This window comes from Octodon degus, unplaced genomic scaffold (genome assembly GCF_000260255.1).
Source record: "Octodon degus isolate 3935 unplaced genomic scaffold, OctDeg1.0 scaffold00089, whole genome shotgun sequence".
Classification (NCBI taxonomy): Eukaryota; Metazoa; Chordata; class Mammalia; order Rodentia; family Octodontidae; genus Octodon; species Octodon degus.
The window spans coordinates 4,104,581-4,112,044 of NW_004524665.1; the positions used below are offsets into that span (position 1 = coordinate 4,104,581).

General features: G+C 45.0%; 1 protein-coding gene and 1 pseudogene across 2 annotated transcripts in view; both read left to right on the top strand.

The window, feature by feature from the left end:
- Dgkd (diacylglycerol kinase delta) overlaps positions 1 to 7,464 on the top strand; it is a 101,658-nt gene that overhangs the window by 43,392 nt on the left and 50,802 nt on the right. The window lies entirely within an intron of this gene.
- On the top strand, positions 4,720 to 5,771 carry LOC101565003 (annotated as a pseudogene).

Below are 7,464 nucleotides of genomic sequence, written 5' to 3' on the forward strand. Positions count from 1 at the left end.
AAAAGAGGGCTGTGAATATGGAAGGCTGTTTCTTTTGGGTGTGGTGATTCCACAGGGCCACCCAGGACCTTCCAGAAAGTGATACGTTTGGTCCAGGACAGCTGCCAGAGCACCAGTCACCACCATGACTCCTTTTGAGAGAGGAAGGTGAGGAGAAAGTATGTGTAGCCTGGTAACCTTGGTACATGAACCTCTGCCACTCCCTAAAGTGCTCTGTGGCTGTGACTGTATTTTATTAAAATAGGCTTCCACTGCAATCATAGGTGCTTTATGTTTTATACTTAGATTAAGTCATTTTGAGATGGGGCCCACAGGACTTTTCTAGACTGCCAGAAGAAGCCACAGCATGGAGAGGATAAGCAGCTTCTGCATGACTTCCCCAAAACACAGCACAGCACTGTGCGCATTTCCTGCCAGCTGGCTTTTGCTGAGATGCCACACAGCTTTGGGGTGGAGACCTGGCAGGTAGTGCTGCTAGTGTCATTGTAGTGGTCACCCGGAAACGACCAGGTCAGAGTAACCATGAAGAATGCAGAGCAGACAGTTCTAACACGTGTAAGACTTCCTTCCCCTAGGTAGTGCTGTTGAAATGGTGTGTGACACTCAAGAGTTTCACAAGGTATGTGATGGAGGTGCTCCTTGTTAGCCCTGTGACTTAGAGCAAGAAACTTCATCTTTCCAGGAGTCAGTTTTCTCATCTGTGAAATGGGGGTAATACAAGCATCCATCTTGGGGCATCATTTGGGCCAAAAATTACATTCCATGTGTTAGCCAGTTTCCATTGCACTGCCTCTCATCCCTGCTAACAGGAAGGTAATAAATAGAGTTTAATTTTGTTGAGATTTAATGCACATTGTAGTTTATAGGAATTTTAAAGGACTTCAGATGAGGTCAACTTTATGGATAGTGCTAAAAAGAGTTCCAATAACAAGGCTGAATTAGTGGTGCAGACCTATAATCCCAGCACTTGGGAGGCTGAGGCTCCCCATGAGTTCGAGACCAGCCTGGGTGACACAGTGCATTCAAGGCCAGTCCAATCTACATAGCAAGAGCCTGTCTCAGAATAAAAAAAGGGTCTGGCTAGATAGCTCAGCAGATTAAAGCACCTGTTTAGGCAGATGCAAGGGTCATGGGTTCGATCCCTGGCCTGCCATACTGCCCCTGCCCCTAGGGCAGGCCGAGACAGTGATTGAAACTGGACATGGTGGCACACATCTGTAATCCCAGTGCTTGGAGGCTGAAAAACAGGAAGGATTGCTACAAATCTGATCTGTGTAGTGAGACCTTGTAGACCCTGTAGATCCTGTACTAAATACAAATAAAATAAAACAAAAAAGGTGATGAGTGGCCATCAGGTTATTCTCCAAAGGCTTGTATTCACATCCTCCAGAGGAGCAGAATTGAGAGTGTACTATGATTCTTCAGGTGGGCATGGTGGCACACGCCTGTAATTCCAGCACTTGGAAGATGGGCACAGGAGGAGATGAATTTGAGACCAGCCTGGGTCACAAAATGAGCTCAAGGCCAGCCTGAACCGCATAGCGAGACCCTGTCTCAAAAAAAAAAAAAAAAAAGGGAGGGGCTAGGGACTGTTGTGGTCAGGGCTTGCAAGGGGTGCAATACAAGACACATAATCTGTAGAATTATTTTAGAATAGTCACTCAGTAGTCACGCATATACAAAAAGAGTGCAGGAAATCTTTCCACATACTGAAGATCAAGGAATCCAGCGGAGGGCTTGGATCCCACAGTATTTTGCACGAGTCCAGGTGAAGACATAGAGAGCATAACAACGTCTCCCATGAGTCCAGCTAGAGGCCAAGAGCCCAAGAGCCCACAACAATGTCTCATGTAGCTCTGTTTCATGGGTCTGTACTGGGAAGGCCCAAAGGTCAGTGGTGGGAGCTAGAAAGTCTGTGCCAGTGGGATGAAGGAGCTGTGCAGTAGGCTGAGGGATCTGCATTGGAGCCAGGAAGTGACGCCCAGAGTAAGAACCAGAGTTCCCCAAAAGGTACCATAACTATCCTTAACAACAGTGACGTCATGAGCTCCTGCAGTGGTAACAGCCAAGTCTATATCAAGAAAACGAACAGTCCCTACAGCTTCTCCTTCTTTTTTCTTTCTTTTCTTCTTCTTTTTTTTTTTTTTTTTTTGGTGAAACAGGGGATTGAACTCAGGCCCTTGCACTTGCCAGGCAAGCGCTTATTCTATTGAGCCATCTCCCTGGCCCAGCTTCTCCTTCTCCACTTTTGCCTCTTATGCTGCCAGTGACAATCCTCAGGGCAGCCTTCCACACCCAGCTCCATGCTCGTTCAGTTCAGTCTGGTGTTACAAGCTGACCACCAGTTGCCAATCCATTGCAGGAATTTATTAATGGCTCTCAGGATTAGAGGCTGGGGAGTCCCACAGTGGCTGGCTGCAGGCTGGTGCCAGGGAAACCAGTGGCTGCTCAGTCCAAGTAGTGGACACTTCAGAAAGAGGACTGAAGCTGGAGTCCTTGTCAGAGGCTACAGTTTTACAAGAGTGGTGGTGGTGGCAGCTGCAGGAGCAGCAGCAGCAAAACAGTGCACCCTGGATGAGTGGAGCATGTGTTCTTACCTGAGAGCTTTGTCCTGCTTTGTGTCCCAGCTGGGCCCAACCTGTTGGATGTTGCCACCCACATTCAGGGCAAGTGTTCTCTAGCTGGTGCCCTGACCCTACTGCCAGGCATCTCTGGAGACACTGTACAGACATACCCAGTAGTGTGCCTTCCTAATTGCTAGGCCTTGCTCTGTCCTATCAAGTTGACATTCATGATTAACTGTCCAAAAGTTAGCAGGATACAACCAATAAAGACAGGATAAATAAAATTTTACAGGAAAGCCAAGGCAGTTCACCCTAGAAGATGCCTTTGATTGCTTACCGGATACACGGAAGCTGTGTAGTGGTATTTCTGGTTGTTTAAAGTCTTGTCTATCTGGTTTCCATTTGAGGAATGAGTGAGCACTCTGGGTGGGCCTGCCCAGGGTGACTCTGGGGCTCTGCACTTTTTTGCCATGTCCAGCAGACGTCAGTTTGTGCAAGGTCAGGGCTGCTCCACTGCAGGGAGCTGTGACCTTTATTCACATTTTAGTATTGGAGTTCCTTCTGCGCTTGTGTGTATCTCACATATTTCCTGGGCAAAATCTTCAAGCCAGTCACTTTGACTTGGGCAGAGGAAAAAGTGTCATAATGGGCAGATTTGCTTACACAGAAGAGTACCACACTTTTTTTTTTTTTTTAATTTAGTACAGGGTTTACAGAGTCTCACTATGTAGATCGGACTCGTAGTGATACGCCTGTGTTCAGCCTCACAAGAGCTGGGATTACAGGTGTGTACCACCATGCCCAGTCACAATCGCTATCTCAGCTTGTCCCAAGGGTGGGGCTGGCACAGCACGCTAGGGATTGAACCCTGGCCACTGAGCTCTGCCTAAGCAGTGCTTTAGTCTGCTGAGCTATCTGGCCGGCCCTCTGCCACACTCTTGTGACTGCCAGCCCCAGGCTGGGATGGAGGCTATGTTTGTGGCTGTGCCTAGCAGAGTCCCCCTGGACAGTGTCTCCTACCCTTGGCACTGCCTCGAGGGGACCCCATGCTCTTAGTGCCAGCTCTCTGCTGTAGGTCTTGGTGACCTTCTTTGGCTTTGTCCTTCCACCTCCCATGAGGGCCATATGACCTCAATGTGGCCAGGCTAGGCTAGGCTGGGTGCTGAGTGAGCAAGTACTGTAGTAACCAAGGACTCTTTGTGACAGAGACTGTTAACCTAGTATGTTCTGTGTGCACAGTCCCATGCTGCACCCACCGGGTCAAGGAGCAGGAAGAGACAGGCTGTGCCAGGGCAGTGGCTGTGTGTACTGAATGTGGGGCTTCGCTGAAGGCAGCTCAGGAGGACTGTGGCACAGCCAGTGCCAGAACCAGGGCTTTCCCTTGGAGGGCCTAGGGTCACTCTCATATTCTCACAGGTGGGCAGAGAGAGGAGACAACTTCCCCTGGCAGCTGGGCAGGTGAGTACCAGAGCCAGGTGTGGCTCCAGGGCAGGGGAGAGGCTCTCTGGTTAGAGTGTGTGTGGGTGGTACTGGTGAAATGGCTTCTCAGCAGGCTCTTGTGAGCATGTGTGTATGTGTGTTTGTGCTCACTGTTAACACTCGTTATGCTTCTCTTTATTTACAAATGAGAGAATACAGTGGACAGTTGTGAGACTGTATTACGCAGGCAGTAGTCTTTGAGAAAAGACCTGGGATAGAAGGCACATGGATCTGACTGAACTTTTCTTAAATGTTAATCACTATGGTTGTTCTTTACCCAGTGTTCCTTGGTAGATGTGCCAGCGATGTGATTGAGCCAAGTCCAGTCTGTTGTATGTTTATATCTGTGAAGTTTTTTTTTTTTTTTTTTGGTACCAGGGATTGAACTCAGGACTCTGTGCTTACACCTGTGAAGTTTGAAACATGGTTTAATTCCCTGGAGAATCAGGCAAAAGGACATCCTGTATTCTTGGTTCTTGTCTCAGGAGAGCCTGGTATTTCAGAATAGGTACAATGACGTGACACACCATCCTAACAACTTGTCAGATTAGGTGATGCCTTGCTGTGTGGCAGGAGACCGGGCTGTGATCATTCCTCCCCCTACAACTGAGGATGAAGAGCTGGGCAGAAAGTATAGGCTCAGGAATGAGTTGTGGGTGGCCTGGAAGACACCAACATGAACAAGTTGAAATCATCACAGAAGGATGAACTTCAGCAGCTTATGATCTTCACACAATCTAGTGAAAAAACTGCTGAAAGTTGTCTTTCTCAAAATGATTGGAAGTTAGATATTGCAACAGATAATTTTTCCAAAATCCTGAAGAGAGTGCAAAAGAATCGTTGGACAGGAAGAAGTTAGAACAACTATACAATAAATATAAAGATCCTCAAGATGAAAATAAAATTGGAGTAGATGGTATACAGCAGTGCTGTCATGAGCTGGCTCTTGATCCAGCCAGCATTAGTGTTCTGATCATTGTATGGAAGTTCAGAGCAGCAACACAATGTGAGTTCTCCAAGCTGGAGTTCATGGATGGCCTGACAGAATTAGGATGTGACAGCCTAGAAAAGCTAAGGGCTCAAATACCCCAGATGGAACAAGAATGGAAAGAAACAGGTCGATTTAAAGATTTTTACCAGTTTGCTTTTAATTTTGCAAAAAATCCAGGACAAAAAGGATTAGATCTAGAAATGGCCATTGCCTGCTAGAACTTAGTTCTTTTTTTTTTTTTTTTTTTAATTTTATTTATTTATGCGTGTGTGTGTGTGTGTGTGTGTGTGTGTGTGTGGCCAGCTCAGCCCACCAGGGGGCGGGCTGGCTGGCATGTGGTGCTGGGGGATCGAACCGCGGTCCCTGTGCTTTGCTAAACTTGTTGCAAGTAGGTGCTTTAGACCACTGTGCCATCTCACCAGCCCCTAGAACTTAGTTCTTAATGGAAGATTTAAGTTCTTAGACTTATGGAATGAATTTTTGTTGGAACATCTTAAATGATCAATACCAAAAGATACTTGGAACCTTTTTCTATACTTCAGTACCATGATTGCAGGTGACATGTCTAATTATGATGAAGAAAGAGCTTGGCCTGTTCTCATTGGTGACTTTGTGGAATTTGCATGTCCTCAAATTGCTGGGACAAAAAGTACAACAGTGTAGCACTAAAGGACCTTCTAGAATGTACATATTCTGTACAGTAAATACAACGGAAAGTTGCATAGTCAATTTCTGCTGGCTGGGGGCTGGGGAGATAGCTCAGTAGAATAAGTGCTTGCTTGGCAAGCACAAGGGCCTGAGTTCAATCCCCGGTTCTGCCAAAAAAAAAAAAAAAAAAAAAAAAAAAAAAAAAAAAATTCTGCTGGCTGAACTGAACTGAAGATCAATCTTCACTATTGATACTGAGGGTTGAGACAAAACTTCAAGGATACACCTTGGACCATATCATATTTCATTTTTCTGATGGTGGTTTGGGCTTGTCTTCTAGTCTGGGCTGCTGTAAACATTTATAAATCCAGCGTTGTGGATTTCATCTTAATATCTATGCACCATCCTAGTTTATTCTCCCATAAGTCTTAGAAGCTATATGGTGATTATTTTGAGGTTTCAATTCTTACATAAAGCACAATGCTGTCTTCATCAGACAACAGTTTGTTATAAGAATTAAACATAATGAACATCACAAACAATTTATAAAAACTTCTTGGGGGCCGGGGAGATGGCTCAGTGGAATAAGCGCTTCCCTGGCAAGCGCAAGGACCTGAGTTTAATCCCTGGTTCCACCAAAAAAAAAACCAAAACAACAAAAAAAACCCCAAAACCCAAACTTCTTAAATATATGCTTTGGCCTAGTTGCAAAGACTATGCTGATAGCACTTCCAATGAGAGTGAAGTGTACAGGATCTGGAATGGTGTTTTGGCTTGGGGGGATTTTTTTTTTTTTTCCTGGCAAATCACATGTATTGTTGCTGTACAGTATCAGACGAAAGAAATGTCAGAGCAACCATTGTGAAGAATTTTTAGAATAACTTGGTGCCTACCTGAAAAACATACTGTGTTTTAGGCTTTCAATTTCAAAAAAGTTCCACAGAACTAGTCTGCACTTACCTTATTTATGTGTAATGGTCCTACAGGGAGCTTTATTAGCAAATGTCTGTATAACGTTAGACTCCATTCTGGTCTACATTATGCACCACATATTTGGATCCCATTTTGCTTTTGAAATGCTTATCTGCCTTATCTGTTATGGAACACAAATGAAATTATCTTAATTTCTAAAAGGGTACTATGAATTACATTTTGGAAATGGTTGTAATGATGAGCCATGAAGTTCAATCTGTATAATACAGGTACTGCTCTTTCAGACAAGTAGTCCATTTTTGTTTTGCAGAACCAGGGATTGAACTCAGGACCTTGTGCTTGCCAGGCAAGCGCTTATTCTACTGAGCTGTCTGCCCGGCCCGTAGTAGTCCATTTTTGATGACTTCTTATTTTTTTGAAATTGCTTTAACTGCTAATCACTGTGGTTGCCAAATATTTACTTCAGGAGCAGAGATTTTAAGATAAGCATATACTTGATAAAAAATACCAATCTGGCTTCTATTTTTGTAAATTATTTAGTCTTTACTGTTTTTGTTTCATTCGTGTTAGCTCCGTTTTTTGAAAGCAGAATGCTACCTTATATGGAACTCCCCTCTTTTTGGTTACAAGACCCATGAACAGCTTTCCTGCCTAAATTGCTCATTTTTGTTTACTTACTATCATGTGAAGAAGGGTTAATTGCTTTCTTTAACATTTCTAGGGGGGCTGGAGAGATGGCTCAGTGGTCTAAAGCACCTACTTGAAACAAGCTTGGCAAAGCACAGGGACCGCAGTTCGATCCCCAGCACCACATGCCAGCCAGACCCGCCCCCTGGTGGGCTGAGCTGG